A 17445-nucleotide genomic window follows, 5' to 3' on the forward strand; every position below is an offset into this window, starting at 1 on the left:
AAGACAGCTTGTAAAGTGGGGCTCGTTCTGCCGTGATCCCTCTTCAATGCTGTCAGTAAAGACAGCATTGAATAGGGCCCCGCCACTATTTCCCCCGTCGGGAATATGGAAGATACAGTAAGGGTAACTCACAAATCTTTTTATGCTGTGAATCAGGTACTTCATTGTATCATACATACAGGGGCGGATTGGCCTAGTACGCCTCACAGATCAAGGCCAAACCATGACAGGCTACTTAAATCATTATACACTCTTTATCCGTGATGACAATTACACATTATGTCGCACACCGTGATGACAATTACACATTATGTCGCACACTGTGATGACAATTACACATTATGTCGCACACCGTAATGACAATTACACATTATGTCGAACACCGTGATGACAATTACACATTATGTCGAACACTGTGATGACAATTACACATTATGTCGAACACTTTGATGACAATTACACATTATACCGAACACTGTGATGACAATTACACATTATGTCGCACACCGTGATGCCCAGTAGACCCCACATTGTGATGGCAATTACACAATACTCCCTACACCGTAATGCCCATTACACATTATGCCCCATGCGCCGCTGCCGCACAACTGATGCCGTTTAATAATATGCCCCCACAGCGCCACACATATATGCCCCCACAGTGCCACACATATATGCCCTACCATGACAGCTATGCCCCCACAGTGCCATAGATATATGCCTCCACAGTGCCACACATATATGCCCCCACAGTGCCACACATATGCCCCACAGTGCCAAATATGCCCCACAGCGCCACAACCCCCCTAGCACTTTTAATACCCTCCTAGAACCTGCAATACCCCAGCACCTTCACTAACCCCCTAGCATTTTTAATACCCTTCTAGAACCTGCAGTGCCCCCTCTTGCCCCTTCAGTAACCCCCATAGTACATTCAGTAGTCAACAACAGCACCTTCAACAGTCCATCCACACATTTTTAATATCCAGCTTCATTTAGTAACCCCCAGAACTTACAGTACCCTCTAGAACCTGCAGCATACCCTTTAGCACCTTCTGTAAACCCTCCTAGCAACTGCAGTACCCCTCTAGAATTTTCAGTACCCCCCTAGAACCTGCAATACCTCCAACCCCAGCACTCCCCCCACACACTTTTCAGAACCTGCTTCAGTACCTTGCTGTATACAGAATGGCAGCTGCTATTCTGCCTGCCTTTGGTCCTTCCACCTGCAGACAGCCACAGGGCGGAGGGGATCCATCGGCGGTGGGGGGGGGGAACCGGGACACTCCACGTGGGTGCCCGACAGGCTCCAGCAGTGGTCCACGGTGCGGCTGCTGTCTATCCCCGATCGGCGGCGGCTACTATATGCGGCCCCGCCTCCCCCCGCCCGCTGTTCTCCGAGCGACGGAGTCCTGGAGAACAGCGGGCAGAAGGAGGCGGGGCCGCATACCGTAGTAATTGACACTCTGACAGGGCACTGTATGCGCCGGTATAGACATAGAACAGCGGGCGGGAGGAGGCGGGCTACTGTCTCTGATGGATAGCAGCCACCCACCAATGTGGAGGCAGGGCCGCATACAGGGACTGGGGGAAGCCTCCTGCCGCTGAGCGGCTGAGCAGCCTCAGCCCCAGCCAGGCTGTCAGGCTGTTACTGGTAACTGTCAGTGTGGGAGTGCGCATGCACAACTTGCGGCGGCGGCCTCTGTAGTGTCGGCCTCCCGGGAAAGTTCCCGGTAGATATAATGGCCAATCCGCCCCTGCCTACATACGTTTCAGGATGCAATCCATCATCAAGGACCCTGGTAATGGGTGGGACCAAGTAAACATAGGTAGGACAAAGTATCTAATAAACAGGATAACAAGACTCGCAAGTGCCACCAGGGCAGCCACCAGGGGGGGACTGCAGGGACTCCAGTCCCAGGCCCAGACAGATAGGGGGCCCAGGACTGGAGTTTATAAAGTATAATTTGTCATAAAAAAGTTTCTCTCAAAGCAATGTAGATTAGTATGGCCAGAGCTGCAGACACAGTTCCCACCAGGCATTCCATGAGTTTGAGAAAAGGAAGGGGGCCCTGCCGCTTCTGCCAGTCCTGGACCCCATGATTTCTTGTGGCAGCCCTGAGTGCCACCTTATCTTCCAATTTATTTTATATACATTATATAGAAAAGTGTAACTGTGCTGTTATGTGTTGTAGCTCAATGATAGTGTATACAAAAAAGATATTTAAATAAAATTATAAAAGTTAAATTTTATAAAAGACACAAGTGACTGACCTATGGCACTGTGCTGTGTCAAAGGAGTAAATCTTAATCGTACAGTACATTCTGCCTCTTAGCATTTCCTGGTCTCATATACGGATTGTTATAACCAACTCTAACATCTGATTGGTGAGATGTTTTCTTCAAACTGTCAGCATTAGTGATATCAGTGACACACTCTCATTTACCCTGTTAATGAATAATTAAGGCACAAGAGGAATATACATGTTTTCTATTTATAAAAGCTTCTTAGAACTGTTAATCTCTGTCTACAAGTTGAATATCTTGACTGGGGCTGTGGGAGGGAAGCTGGCATTATCCCAGCTTGCTGTCCTTTAATTGGTCTGCCCTGTGCTTTCAATTGTATAGAAATAACTCCACACAAAGGAAGGAATGTAGGAAGTAGAGATTACAGGGTTGTCAGCGCACAAATCAGAGCGGACATAACCCCTGTTTATAAGTAGAATTGTTTGGACAATTTTTGAAGACTTGTTCAGTAAATGGACAGAGTATTGTAGAGAGAACTCCACTTCATGCATTTAAGGAAAATATCTGATTTATACGCATGGATTATATACTTTCGTGTTAGATTTCTATGCATGATCGGCATGAGTCCTGCCAAGAAAACATTTTCGACTTGTTGAATTTGCCTGATTCCCAGGTGGATCAGATCACTAATCGGCAGATTGTACCAGTAGAATGAGGAACTCAGATTAGACTTTGCATTTACAGTATTTTTAAGTGAAAAATGTTTCATAGTTTGGACCTCATTTAGGAGCCTTTCTAGTGCGGTATCCAAGTGAAAATGTTGAAATTGCAATAATGCTCTAGAGCAATTCAGCATTGTCTCTGAGCTGGAACAGCTGATCTGATAAGCAACAGTCTCGCAATTCCTATAATAAAGTAGTTTGCACGTGCACAAAGCAGTGGAGGCTAAAGGCTCATACACACTGGGTGATATTGAGCTGGAAGCCACTCAAACTTGGTGTTTTGAGCGGCATTCAGCTCAAAGCTGCCCAGTATGTACGGCCCAGCGATGAGCGGTGATGCGCGCTCCCGCATCATCGCCGGGAAAGCCATTTATCTGCTGCGATCCATACACGCTGGACAAAATCGCCCACTGGACCTTAAGAGATTTGCTTGGATCCCAAATTGCAATCCTTCTTTCAATAGGAAAGAGCAGGGTTATTGGTTGATGGTCTTGGTACAGTACCAACAATCAAATTTTTTTTTGTAGCTTCATGAATAGAATCAGAGGCAGAACTACCGTTGGTGCAGCAGGTGCATTGCGCCGAGCCCCTGAGGATTAAGGGCCCCACTGATGCCACCAACTGCTATGTGTCATATTGTGACCTTGGGTTGGAGTGGAGGAGGGGGACACAAATTATATTTTTGCACCTGGGCCAACCACTCACAAGTTCCACGACTGAATGGAATTCTCAACAATCTCTAGTGGTGAATGAGTCCATTATTTAAAACACATGGAATATGCCCGTTAAGAAACGGGCACCTTAGAACTGAAAATGAATCTGGTCATAACATAATGTAGGTTGGTCCGAGGCATGTGGTTTTCCCAAAATGAAAAAGTTAAATTTCATTGTGTTGAGATTAAACTTCAGGAGACTAAGGGCCCAATTCAGATTGGCTCAGTAAACTGTGAACAACAGCTTACCAAGCACCTCAGACGTTTTTATTTGCGTGACGTCCTGTGATGACATGGGTTTTTTCACAGTTTTTTGAGCCGACCGACAGGCGGTATTTCATGCCCTACCATCCACTAGGGCGTGGTGGGAGAATAAAATAGTGTTCCGAGCGCAGCGAGGCACCGTGCCCGACGCATCTCGAGCACAGCGAGCGATGTGAGAGGATGCGGTGCACTTGAAACTGTGTCCATGTTGACTGTGTTGACAATCAGGTAAAAAAACTGTAAAAAAACCCATGTCGACCTTTTGACTGTTGCCATAGACATTGTCGAACTAATGACCTGTTGAACTAACGACCTGTTAAACTAATGACCTTTCGACCTAGAACCATGTTGACCTTTTCCCATGTCGACCTAGACCCATGTCGACCTTTTCCCATGTCAACCTAATGGTGTCGACCTAATGACTGTCGACCATCATGCTGTAGACCAAATGATCCCAACCCCGGTACGCACTACACAGTTGCACAGCATAGAGAATCCAGGCAGCAGCGGCTCTCCAATTAAACAGTTCTCACCCTGGGAGAAGTAAAATCTCCAAGCCAGCCCGAACACTTTTACATCTCCCGCAGTGGAGAGCAGGCATTGTTGTACTTGAACTGAGCTCTCACATTCCAAATGGGTACTTGATACATACGATACAGGGGACTTTTTCTATATTATTCATCTATACTTGATTTAGAAGAATCGTTAAGAAACTGATCCACCTCTATATTTGTATATACGTATATGAGCATAAACTTTTTATACAATAATAATATCAACTGAGTTGTTACATTTAATTAATATCTTTTATATGTTAATTCAGTGTTTGAATTTTTCATGTCAGCCCTGTTTTATTGAAAAGCGCAGAGATATTATTTACTATGACCACTTTTGTCGGAAATGGGACTGGACCGGTTTGTGTTCCTTGAAAAGATTGAAGGTTATGAGCTGAAGGAGCGGTTTGGTGCTGAAAACTGGATGGAGTAAATATGTTTCAGAGCATTTGCAGAAACTAGGAGCACTGCTAAAGAGAACTGGTGGCCTGAGATTACCACTAGACCACTACTATAGACTAAATAGTCGTGAACTCTCAATCGGAACCAGAGAGACTGGCTAGATGTTGTCTTAGAATCATGGAAGTGCTGCTTGATGATGAGGTGGCTTTATGAGACTACTGACAATGACTGGGCAGATACTAATGATATGCTTAGACTGGACACTGAACTGGTACCGTTGAGATGCTGCTGAACACCGAATTGCTAATGATGAAATGTTGCTGAAGACCAGAATGGTACCAGAGAGATGCTGCTCAATACCAAGCTAGGAACTACTGGTTCCGTGAAATTTAGGCTGAAAACTAGGCTGGTACTGGTGAAGCTTTGGCAGGACAGGGATCTGCTGGTAGGACCTCTGTGGAGATACACAGGAGAAACACAGTGTACCACGATTACTATGTAAGCAAGGAGACCCACTGCACTGGTGGCTTCCCAGACCTATGGAGGATCTTTTTATAAGAACTTCTGAAGACAGATTGACCAGAATCTCAGGAACTGGATCACTATTGCCAGAACCTTGGTAATCTTATGCAACTGAACAAGGCAGCGCCCATGCTACAGAGCTAGTTGGAGATCCTTCATGTGGCACATCTGCATTCTGTCGATCGGCAACACACCTATAATGAAGAAAGGAAGCGGGAGCTGACTGAAAGTGAGGAGACAGTGTTTCCGCTGCAGCTGCAGATAAGAACATTGACCAACAAACCCCTCAAAATACCACAGACCTTGCAAGAAAGCATCTCTGGACTGGTAAGCAACAGTCTGAGTTCAACAAAGTCCATGACAGCTTTGAAAGTTCCACAGAATTTTGCTGGACAGTTTCTGTAAGCCCCATCTCCAACTGTCATCGTACGTAAGTCCTGCTTCTAGGTGACATTAGCCATCAATCACTGGGAGAGCAGATATTTGGAAGGAAAGGTCTGCAGAACCCCCAGCCATAGAAGTAATGAGCCACCACTGGATTTGTTTCTTGGCTTTAAATTCTTGTACTGGGCATGTGCAGCATGCTTTCTTACTCTCCTAGATGTTGCTGGAGACTCGTGATTTTTTGGGAAGTTCCCTATGCCCCAAAACAAGAGGCCAGATCTCAAGGCCAGATCTCCCTCAACCCCCCATCCCCCGCACCACCCCCCAACACCCAGCCACACCCATACACACACTTCTTAGTAAAGCAAGTAGGATAAAGAGATAACACTGGTAATCATGACTCCATTTAGCCCCTTGCAGCCCCAAAAATCATGGTAATTTGTTATTACAGAGGTGGGGCTACATTATAGCACCTCCCCCTGAAGTGACTTGCACTATCTCAGAAAAACGGGTCAAGTATGTTGTGTAATGTGAATTCACACAAGCTATGCTACACTACTCATATGGGCTCACGTTCAACTCCGGATTGGCAGCTGTGAGTAATCTGATCAGCGTAATATGGAATACAGAGATCTGACAATATACTGCAGACGAGAGAAGCACAGATAACAGTAGGTGCCCCAGGGGCTCTCACATGTATTATTTCATCGCCAGATACTTTTTGTCCGGTTTTCAGATTTTTTTGGGGGCAGTTTTCAAACCAGATGGAAAATGCTGTAAAACCAAAACTAATTGACTTTTATGTGATAATTTCCCTATATTTTTTGACAATATATTATGCTGCCTGATTTCCAGTGTCACACTCTGCATTTTTGAGTTATTCCTACACAGTAATTTGAATGATGTTAAAATGGAAACATACAGTAAAACAAATGAATAACAAATGTGGCTCAGCCACGATACACATGATGCCTCTCACGTATAGTACCTCTGGGGCCATTTTTTTGTCATTACAACTTTTTTTCATATTTTCTTTTTCAACTGTCAGCAGGGAGACAATAGGCAGCATTAATCTTGAAGGTGATAATGAGTTGACGTTGGGTCTCCTTTGGCGGTATTGAGGCTTCTAGACGGGCACAGCATCAAGGGGTTGTCACATGATAGGGATAGGGGTGAGCAGCTGATAATTTGCCAGAGGCCTGACCCCTAAATCCACCCTACTCTGACAGCACAAACATACCTTATAATTTTAATTGATGTACAGTACAGTAGCATATATGGCACCTAAATGCTGTTTTCTAATACTTCTAATAGGTATTCGGATGACAGGTAGTTTGTAGGTAGGCAGGTACAAAAAGTAAACAATTGAAAGACAGACAATGCTTAAGGTCATCAGGTATAGATGCATACCTTCCAAGTTTGCATCTTCAGAAGAGGGCGTGGTCTATGTAAATAATGGTGCCGCATATGCAAATTAGGGCATCATTGGGCCATGCCCCCATTTTCCACCCTCTGCGTCGCTGAATATATGCTGTGCACATGCACACAGCATCTATTCCATCAGGCTGGGGGGACTCCCAACTGTCCCCCCACCCCGGGACACTGCCGGCCTCGGAGGGGGGGCAGGACCCTCACAAAAATTCGGGACGGCCTTGCGATAAACGGGACAGTTGGGTAGTATGTAGAAGGTCGGTAAATACTAAAGGTTGACAGTAGGTTTCCTCGACCATTGCCATGTCAACCTCTTCAATCTGTCGGCCTTTTTTACCTGTTGACCTGATGCATGTCCATCATTCCTAATAGGTGTCCACCTATTGGCTGTTGCCCTACTGTAAATACTGTATATATTCTATACCTCACCCGTCATACAAATAATAAACCTTTAGGAAGAAATAGGTCACACCCGAGTCTGATACACTTCTCACTTACCAGTAACAATTCAACAATAGGGTTTAAATCAGGCATGTCCAACGTTGGCCCTCCAGATGTTGTGAAACTACACATCCCAGCATGCTTTGCCACAGTTTTGCTATTAGAGAATGCTAAAACTATTCCAAAGCATGCTGGGATGTGTAGTTTCAAAACATCTGGAGGGCCAACGTTGGACATGCCTGGTTTAAATAATCAAATCTGTCCAATTATTTGGAATTACAATACTGGTGTCTTTGAACACTAGATTTTTTCAATAATTATATTAGTAAATTAAATAAGTGCTTTAGTGGAATTTAAAATGAATATTTAGAAAATGAACCTGTTCTTTTAATCAGAATCGGTGGCAAACACTAAACTTTGTCTAAATGTAAAATCTGTTGTTCTTCTACGCACATGCTTGTCATCCAATCCAGGGAAAGGTCTGTCTGGGGAGAGAACCTATAGGGAAGTTTTAAGGCTGAAAGCTGGATATAAGTAGTACAAATAGAATATTCTTAGAAGACCAGAACTAAAATAACAGAATGACTCTGCGTGTATTCATTTGCTTTTACACATCGCACCATTCATGAACTTTCTTCCTGTTCTCGACAGGTCTTATTAGTCAGACAAGAAGAAAGTGGGATCGGAGACTGGGGGGTTGCTAAGGGTTGAAAGGCTTGTATTCAGCACATGTAAGAATTCTACCTTGATTTGTAATCTTTCAAAGATAGCTTCTACATTGTATCCAGCTGTACTTTATTCTTAGCCTGACCGTATTAAATACCCTTTATCTACTGTAACTCTTTTTTTTACATTTGTGTTGCTTTAAGTTATACTGCTGAACATGCACTTTTGTGGGAGAGGGGGTTTGTACCCAACGCTATTGTTTTCTCCTCTGGATTTACCCTAGCCTGATGCTAGGGGAAAGCAAGGATATTTTCTACATGAATCTACATATATTTGGGTTGTTGCAGAGTTGGCATCCAAATGGGCGTAATTTCTGTCCTCCCCATCCGCAAAAGGAAACATGCCCATCATTCGTAAGGCGCGTTCCTTTGCACTGACTGCGAATGGATGTTTCACATAAGCATCCAATAGCAGCCTGCGGGGGAACACCCACATTATTCGATGGTCGTGACATTGAATGATGTGGAACATGCACGCTTATGTAAGGGTGCTCTGAGGCGCCCTTACATATGCCTGCATGCTCAGAAGGAAGTGGGGGGCAGCTGACTTCCAGTGATGTCAGCTGGCAGCCCTTGGCGCCCACATCACGGCCTCATTAGCATGAGAATGCCCATGAAACGCTGGGTGTTTCCATATGCTAATGGGGCCGCCCGCCACCCCACATCCCTCTCCACTCCCTGTCCGCTGTCCTGGGTGCATGCACCCAGCGATCAGAGTGTTCGCAGTATGCACATGCGCAGAAATCTGCATGCACGTTACACAACATCGGTCCCCGTGCAAACGAACGGCCGCAGCAAACGGACCTGAATAAGGTCCATATTGTAAGTCCCACTTGTGCCTCTCACTGTTCGGTATATAAGACACTATTAGAACCACTCATACAGCAGAACCAACTGCCCGTTGCAATTATTCAAAAATAAAAAACCTTGCTCACAAAAGGATAATCTATATGTGACTGACGCTGAAAGCTCCAATAGGTGCCAGAGGTGCATCATAAATAGCCAATCACTAGTGCTGGTCAATATCATCTTCTGTTGACATTTGCCCCGTCTACCCGTAAATACCGTTTTACATCTTCCTAAGGCACATACTGTATATTCTTTCCAGACTGCATGTATTTGCAATTATGTAAACTCACTCTTGCTGTACTTGCCTATGTTATGACGCCCTGCTCTGCCTGTACAGCGTATTACCCACCCTGCATCAGCCCCATAGTCTGTACGGTTTCTGGGCGACTGTATTTTGTTATGGAAATGCATTGGCAGACAGTTATCAGCTTGTATCTAACTGGATAGATCAGTGGTGAGCAGTGAATAGAGCCTCACTTTTATTCATGTATTGGAGATGTATCGAACCAGAGTGGAAAAGTGGACAAATGGAGAAGATGCCCGAAGCAACCAATGAGCATCTACCAATGATTTTATAGAATGTACTTGATAAATGCTAGCTACTATCTCATTGGTTGCTATGCGCAATATATTCACTTGTCCACATCCACTCTTTAGATGAATATATAGATTTCCCCTTATGTCCTCTACTGTGTTACAATACCGAATTTATGATTCATTATTACATTAGAAAAAGACATTGGACCGTTATTTTTGTGTTTATTCTGAGATATACTAAATGGATTTTTACTACTTTAAGGATTTTTACTTTTAGAAGATGAGTTTTTTGATGTATAGTGTTAGGAAAGGTGTTTTTTTCTTCTTCTTTAATGCTACATATATCAATTGGCAATAGGCAACATCTCTAGCTTTTTTAAATTAAAATTAATCAATTGTGCAAAAGTAACATTATCTTCATGCCACATAGCTATATCTTATTATAAAAGGGTTATTAACCTTTTGTCACCAAACACTTATATTTAAGTGGTGTAATTGATGAGCAAAACATTGCTGGTCTCAGCACAGGGACAGGAATGTATTTGGAGCTAGTCCTCTAATTTAAAGTTGTTTTGCAGCAGAGGAAAACTCTTCATAATATGTAAAATGTAGACCTTGCAACCACTGCGGGTTACACACAGACATTATAGTCTATGGACCTTATTCTGGTTTGTTCGCTTGCATGCGAATTCTCACGCGAGGCTCAATGTTTTTTAAATGGGCATGCGCATTTCTGTGCATGCACCGAGTGTGTGCGCCATTGCGAACAGATTGTTTGCAGGGTGCATGCACCCAACATTGTGGGCGGCGGGCGGCGGGCCGGGGTACTCATTCATGGGAACTCCCAGTGTTTCTGGGGTGTTCTCAAGAAAATGCTGGGCGTTCCCATGGAAATCACCAGATGACGTGGGCGCCGGGGACGGGCAGCTGACATCACCGTGCATGTGCATATATAAGTGACCTGAGAGTCACGTTATATATGCGTGCACCAACCACATCTTTTGATGGTCGGCAACCATCGAAAGATGTGGGAGTCACCCCCCCACGGCCTGCGAATGGATGTTTATGTAAATGGGGGGGGGGGGGGGTGGGCTGCCATTCACAGTGCAGTTTCTGGTGGACTCGCAACGGTGCGAATTCGTATTTGAGGGAGTCAACCAAAATAACCCCTAATGAGCTAAACCGAACAAGGAGACTAGGCTAAGGCTAACCTATTTACTGTAGCCTAACTGGGTATAAGTAGACACAATATTGGTGCGCTGCAGTTCTGAAAGGACATTGCCAAATCCCCTTCATTTTATACATTATATTTTATATATTTATTTATATATTTTAATAGGAACAAATAGAAAATAATGATTGCGCTGATTAACAAAGATCCCAACAACTGAGTTGGCAATAAATATAAGTACAATATAAAATACAACATACAAAAATAAAAATATACCAAAAAAAAATGATAAACTGGCTTTATAAAATATAATTTACAAAAAATAAATATGCCCCTCCACAAAAAATTATGATGATCCAGCTCTATATAATAATAATAATAATAATAATAATAATAATAAATGTAATAAAATATCATAAGTCATAAAAAATACAGTTAGAATCAGCACAATTGTGCTTGATGATAAATTTGTGGTTATTTTATAGAGCCAGCTATATATACAGATACAGATATATATATATATATAATATCTGTGTGTGGCCGGCACTCTGGGTGCTGATGAATAATACTTGCCCGGTGCCCTCCAACAGAGTCACCTGTCATTCAAGCAAGGACGTATCTAGAAATGTCGGGATGACAGCACTCTCAGACGATAATAAATTTGCAAACAATACTGAGTTGGTTTCAGTGCTCTGTGCACCGTTCTTGATAAAAGTGCACAGGGCACTGAAACGTTGAACCAACACAGTATTGTTTTCAAATTTATTATCGTCTTAGAGTGCCGCCATCCCGAGATTTATATATATATATATATATATATATATATATATATATGTGTATCTATTTGTGTGTGTATGTAAACAGTACTTTGATTTGTAAACAAATAATACAAATGCAAATCTAAATGAACAATTTGTCAGAAGCTGAGACTTAATTATTAAAATGGTACCTCGTTTAATGATTTTGGTTGAGTTTGAAGGGAGATAAATGGATTGTCACCAAAAATCACTGTCTAGAAATAATATATTTGATTTATTTTCATTGCCAACTCACAATTGCTAAGATTAAATTCCATAGGCGTGTGACACCTTCTTCAGGTGTTTCAGTCATAGTTAAAGTGTTAGTGTTTTAAATAGAACGGTGATAGATAGCATAGTTCTGTAATTAATGGATGACATTGCAGACATACCATAAAATTAAAGATTGATAACAACATTGTATAATACATCTGCTCTGTAAAAAGTGCATTAAATACTATAAAACATAAAAATAGCGCCTGTATAATGAGCAAAAAAATGAATACAAGAAACGTCATTATATCAGAGCTACAATAAATCATGATTCAAAGAACATCTTGCTGAGAAAGATCCTAAAAGATGGGGTCTGATGAATCGTAATTGCAATATTATAATCCAGTATTTGAATATCTGGGAATATCAGCACAGACTGAGCTGTGGGGTCGTGTTGTTATTATACAGGGGGAGCAGCCTGTGGGGTCCTGTTATTGTATTTATACAGGGGGAGCAGCCTGTGGTGTCCGTGCTTGCGGTCCAGCAGCCAAACAGAAGCAGCATTGGCTGCTGGACTGCGAGCGCCTATTGGCTAGTGGTCCAGTGGGAGACTTGAGCTCTGGCTCAGGGAGGCACAGCAGGGAGTGGGGAGGTGGGCGGGCGGGGGAGCGGGCTTGGCAACGAGCAAGGTCAGTCCCCTAAGCAACAAGCAAGGTCAGTCCCCCTTGGCAATGAGCATGAAGCCCCTTCGCATCGAGCATGAAGCCTCTGGCATAGAGCATGAAGTTTCTAGCAATGAGCATGTAGATAAGTGGCACTTATTTGACAAATGTGCAATGGGCATTACGGTCTGTTATATAGTATGTAATGGGCATTACGGTTTGTTATATAGTATGTAATGGACATCATGTGTGGCCTTAAGTGTAATTGGCATTACGGCATGTGGCTTTATGTGTAATGGGTATTACAAAGTTCACAAAAATGTGCAATGGGCATTACAGTGTGTGGTATAATGTTAGGCCATCCCCCCTTTTTGCCGCACAAGACCCCCGCCTACTACAAATCGAGGGGGGGGGGAAACATGCCCTTGCTCTGGGAACCGTGGCACCTAGCTACACCACTGGCCGGGAGCCTCGCTGTTTTGGCGGCCGCACACACCGTTTCCACCTCGCTGTAAAAACCCAGCGAGGTGGAAACGGCGTGTGCAGGGGGTCAGTTGAATACTGATCGTGCGAGCTGTGACAGCGAGCACTCAGCACTGCTCACCGTGTGTGAGGTTTGCAGATTCACTTATTAGCCAGTTTTATTTCAGGGCTTTGTAGCAAAAGTTTTTAATTGTTCATTATGCGTGCTTTTATTTTCCTGCCAGTGGTTTAAAAATGTCTTGTTTTAAAGAATTTATTTCACTTTAGCACAACAAACATATTTCACTATGTTGTTAAGTTTTATGTATTGTTTAACTGTGATTGTCACGCCTGACAAGGGGCATTCCCCATGGAATGTAGCGCTTCATACTGTCTTTCCTTAAACCTTTGAGTGGCAACATTGCTGTGAGAGATCCTCAAAATATCCTCCAAAAATGCCAGCGTCGCTCTCAGCGATGTTCTCTTATCTATAAAAAAGTACAAAAACAGCAGCCAGTTATTTATAGTTTAATTAAATATTGCCCCCCCCCCCCCCCAAAATAAAAAAGAATAGTCGCTGTGAGCGGCACTGGCATTTTTAGCACATATTTTGCACATCTCTCATATCAGCAACGTTGGTTATGGTTGCGGGTGACACCAGGGCGGGGGCAGTCCTGACCTAACAGCATCCCCCTACATCCCCACTTCCAACAGCGCCTTGCACCACAGGATAGCCATGGGAACATAGAGGTGTAATAGAGGGAGCCAGGGGAATAAGAGAGTCTGCAATGAGGCATGAGAAAGGGGGTGGGAGGGACAGAGATGAAAGAGATAGACACGGGGTGGGAGACAAAGATGAGAAATGGGAACACAGGGATGTGTAAAAGGGACAGAGATGATGATGATGATGATGATGATGATGATGGGGAAAGTCCTGCATAGCAAGCAATGATAAACTAGTGAATCAAATTATACAGTGGTGGATTCAAGATGGGCAACCATGCAGCTGGGTGCTGAGCTGGGGAAGGTCCAGGGAAGCTGCTGGGTTGCACTCTCTGCTGTCTCCCTACCCTGATGTGCTGCACTCCAGTGCACTCCTGCGCTGCTAGTGCACTCCACAGCGGTAGTGGGCAGGAAAGGTGCATTGCCTGGGTGGGGGTGGAATTGCCTTGATTACCCCCTCATTCTCTTCTGAATCTGCCACCGGGCTAGTGAAGGATCCGACATATAAGTACATAATACAACATGCAATGAATCTCTGATTTTGTCAACAAAACTTTAATATCATAAATTGTTGTCACATTAACTTGGGAGTTGACATTCAACACAAAACTACTCTGGCAGTCCACGCTCGGGGAGGTTTGGGACGGCTCGCGGGGACTGCTGATGCAGTGCGAATGGAGGCGGGAGCAGCGGCAGGAGAGCTTTGGCATACGATTGCTACAGCGCAGAGGTCAGGGGAGGAGCAACAGGAGGGGGGGGCAATGGGAGGGTGCCGCTAAAGGTGGTGCACCAGCGGTGCACAGCTAGAGGCACCACCGGCGTACGCCTACCTACTGGTGGTATGCCCAGAAATTTTCAGGGACAGCTTGCTGCGGCAGCGCAGCTGAGCCCGGAATATTTCCGGGCATACCACCGAAGTTGTTAAAGATGGGATGTTGCTTTGGTCAGCCAATCAGATTCTGTGCCTGATTCAGACCTGTTGACTAGGCTGCCTATGTTCGCAGCCTAGCCAACAGGTAAATGCTGCACGGCCAAACGCAAGGGAATGTGTGCTAAAAAATTAAGCAGATTCTGATTGGTTGCTATGAGCAACATCCCATAGTCTATAGAACTCCCATTTTAGTAAATAATCCTCACAGTTTAGAAACATAAGGAAGAGTAATCTTTGTAACATAAGGTGATAATGGTGGACAATGATTTTCCAATTATATGTAATAGCTTTGTTATAATTGAAGAAACACATTTCCACACCATTATATCATTATCACATACAGTATATTATGTGTCTGGTGATGTAGACAATGTAACACCTCTCATAGAGCCTCCAATCTGACCATTAGTAATGACACACTAGCACATTGTCGAGATGGGACAGCGATTGTAATTGACAATACACCACTGGTTACACTGAGGTCACTTTCTCAAAGTTTAATACTATTGCCCTGGGGATTTCTAATTAGTCCTTTAGTTTACCCTGTTTGTAATTATTGGCTTATCAGAATAACACCCAGCAGCTTCCAGTGCCTCTAGGCCAATCATGTCCAAACTATGGCCCTTCAGCTGTTGTGAAAATACACATCCCAGCATGCCTTGCCAAAGTTTAGTATTCCCTAATAGCAAAACTATGGCAAGGCATGATGGGGCTTGTAGTTTCACCACATCTGGAGGGCCATAGTTTGGACATGCCTGCTCTAGGCTAATTATTGGGATACCTGTGTTATTGCTTCGCTACTTTGGTCACTGTAGCCCGCGTACCGGACTGGCTTGTCCATGACTACATCGCCGCTTCATTGTACAAGCACTTACTTCAGTCTATTTACCTTCGTTCTACTTTTTCCTGCATTGACCTTGGCTTTTAACTGGTGCCGTGAACTGAGGAAACTGGATTTCTCGTTGACACCAGATCTACCTCTGGGTTATTTACATGATCTACTTGGGTCAATGCAGGGTAAATGCTTAACGGAATATACTGTAGGTGGGACAAAACGACTGCAAGCTATCCCTCCGATCAATCCAGTAGCTCTCTCTTAGGAGATCTTTTAAAGTGGAAATGTGCCCATAGCCCGTATGCAGACTGTGGCGTCCTCGGTGGATTGTTCCGTTTCATAGCATGGTTCTACAAATAGACCATAGAACTGTCATTTTCCAATCAGGTAGCATAAATCTATCAGATGTCTACCTCAAACGGACATGTTAAGTCGTAGACTGCTTTCTCAGGGCTATTGAGTACTATCAGCCTTCCTTACCAATGCTTTATGACACACACACACACATACTGGATCTGCTGGCTTATTGTTTCATATACTGTATATGACAAGACAGCAGTTGTAGGGGTTGACCACTTTTTGACCCCTGCTGTTACCTGTAGCTCGAAGCCATTCTGCCCAGCACCTCCAGAGAAGGCTGGGTTATAACGCTTTTGATCTTATCAGTTAAATTGTTAAAGATCAAATGTGCTCTACCGAGTTATAGACTTCAGCGTCTGCCTTGATATTAATTCAGTTTCAAGTACAAGCTTAGATCCCAGAGGAAGAAACCCACCTAATTGCTACATTAAAGTGTGATCTAAAAGTGGAGAAGTCCTTTAAGATGTATTGAATACAGTATATTGGAAGCCATTTTATATCATATAGTAATAAAATACATTGTTGGATATTTTTGTATTTTTTGTGTATTGTGCATTATCCGTGACATTATTCTTGACTGGTTTTCCTGCGCTGTCCTTACATCAATATCATTCTCTCCCTTACGTTAATGACTCCTACGTTTATGAATATATCAAGGTTCCGTCCTTGGCCCCCTCCACTTTTCCATATAATCCGTAGGCAAACTAATCAACTCTTACCGTTTAAATCACCATCTATATGCTGATGGTACATTAATGTATATTTCCATTTGCATCATATCTCCTAATTTTATTGCAAATTGCCTTAAATCCATCTCTTCCTGGATGTCTTCCAATTGTCTCAAATTAAATGCAGCCAAAACGGAATAAATCATATTCCCGCCATCTTTATCAGAGAATTCTCGATAGCAATTGACCACTCCAAAGTTCACCCAGCTCCCGCTGTTTAGTGTCTTGGAATTGCCTGATATCCTGGCAAATTAGTGGTCATATTAAAAATCTAATTAAATTCTGTCATGTCCAGCTGAAAAACATTACTAAACTCAGACCATTACTAAATCACTTCACAACCAGTGCCCTGCGCATAATTTTGTGCTTTCATTAATGCAATGTTCTCATTGTCTTTTTTTTTTAACTGCTCTCTTTCCAATTCATCGCCTCCGATCATGTAACTACCCTACTATACAACGCCACCATTACGCGCCTCAATTCTCTGCCCTTCTCCATTCTCTCATAAGATACTCCTCTGTGTTTCCTTAGTGCTTATGGTTTATTTTCAAAAATTCTTCCCATTTTCCGTAAAAGTATTGTAGCTAGAGGTGTGCAACTTTTTGTCTACAAACCATAAAAGGTGGGGATGTCATTCACAAAGATATTGTGATCTATGGGGTAGATGTATGAAGCAGTGATAAGGGAGGAGAAGTTGTAAAGTGCATGGTACTTTATCACCGGCCAATCAGCTCCTGACTGTTAAGTTATAGGCTTGGTTTAAAAAAGAATA

General features: G+C 43.4%; 1 protein-coding gene across 2 annotated transcripts in view; it reads left to right on the forward strand.

The window, feature by feature from the left end:
* Nucleotides 1-17445, forward strand: part of ASTN1 (astrotactin 1) — a 364520-nt gene that overhangs the window by 219437 nt on the left and 127638 nt on the right. The gene's annotated exons all lie outside the window — the stretch shown is intronic.

Source organism: Crinia signifera, chromosome 8, assembly GCF_055691185.1.
Source record: "Crinia signifera chromosome 8, ASM5569118v1, whole genome shotgun sequence".
Classification (NCBI taxonomy): domain Eukaryota; kingdom Metazoa; phylum Chordata; class Amphibia; order Anura; family Myobatrachidae; genus Crinia; species Crinia signifera.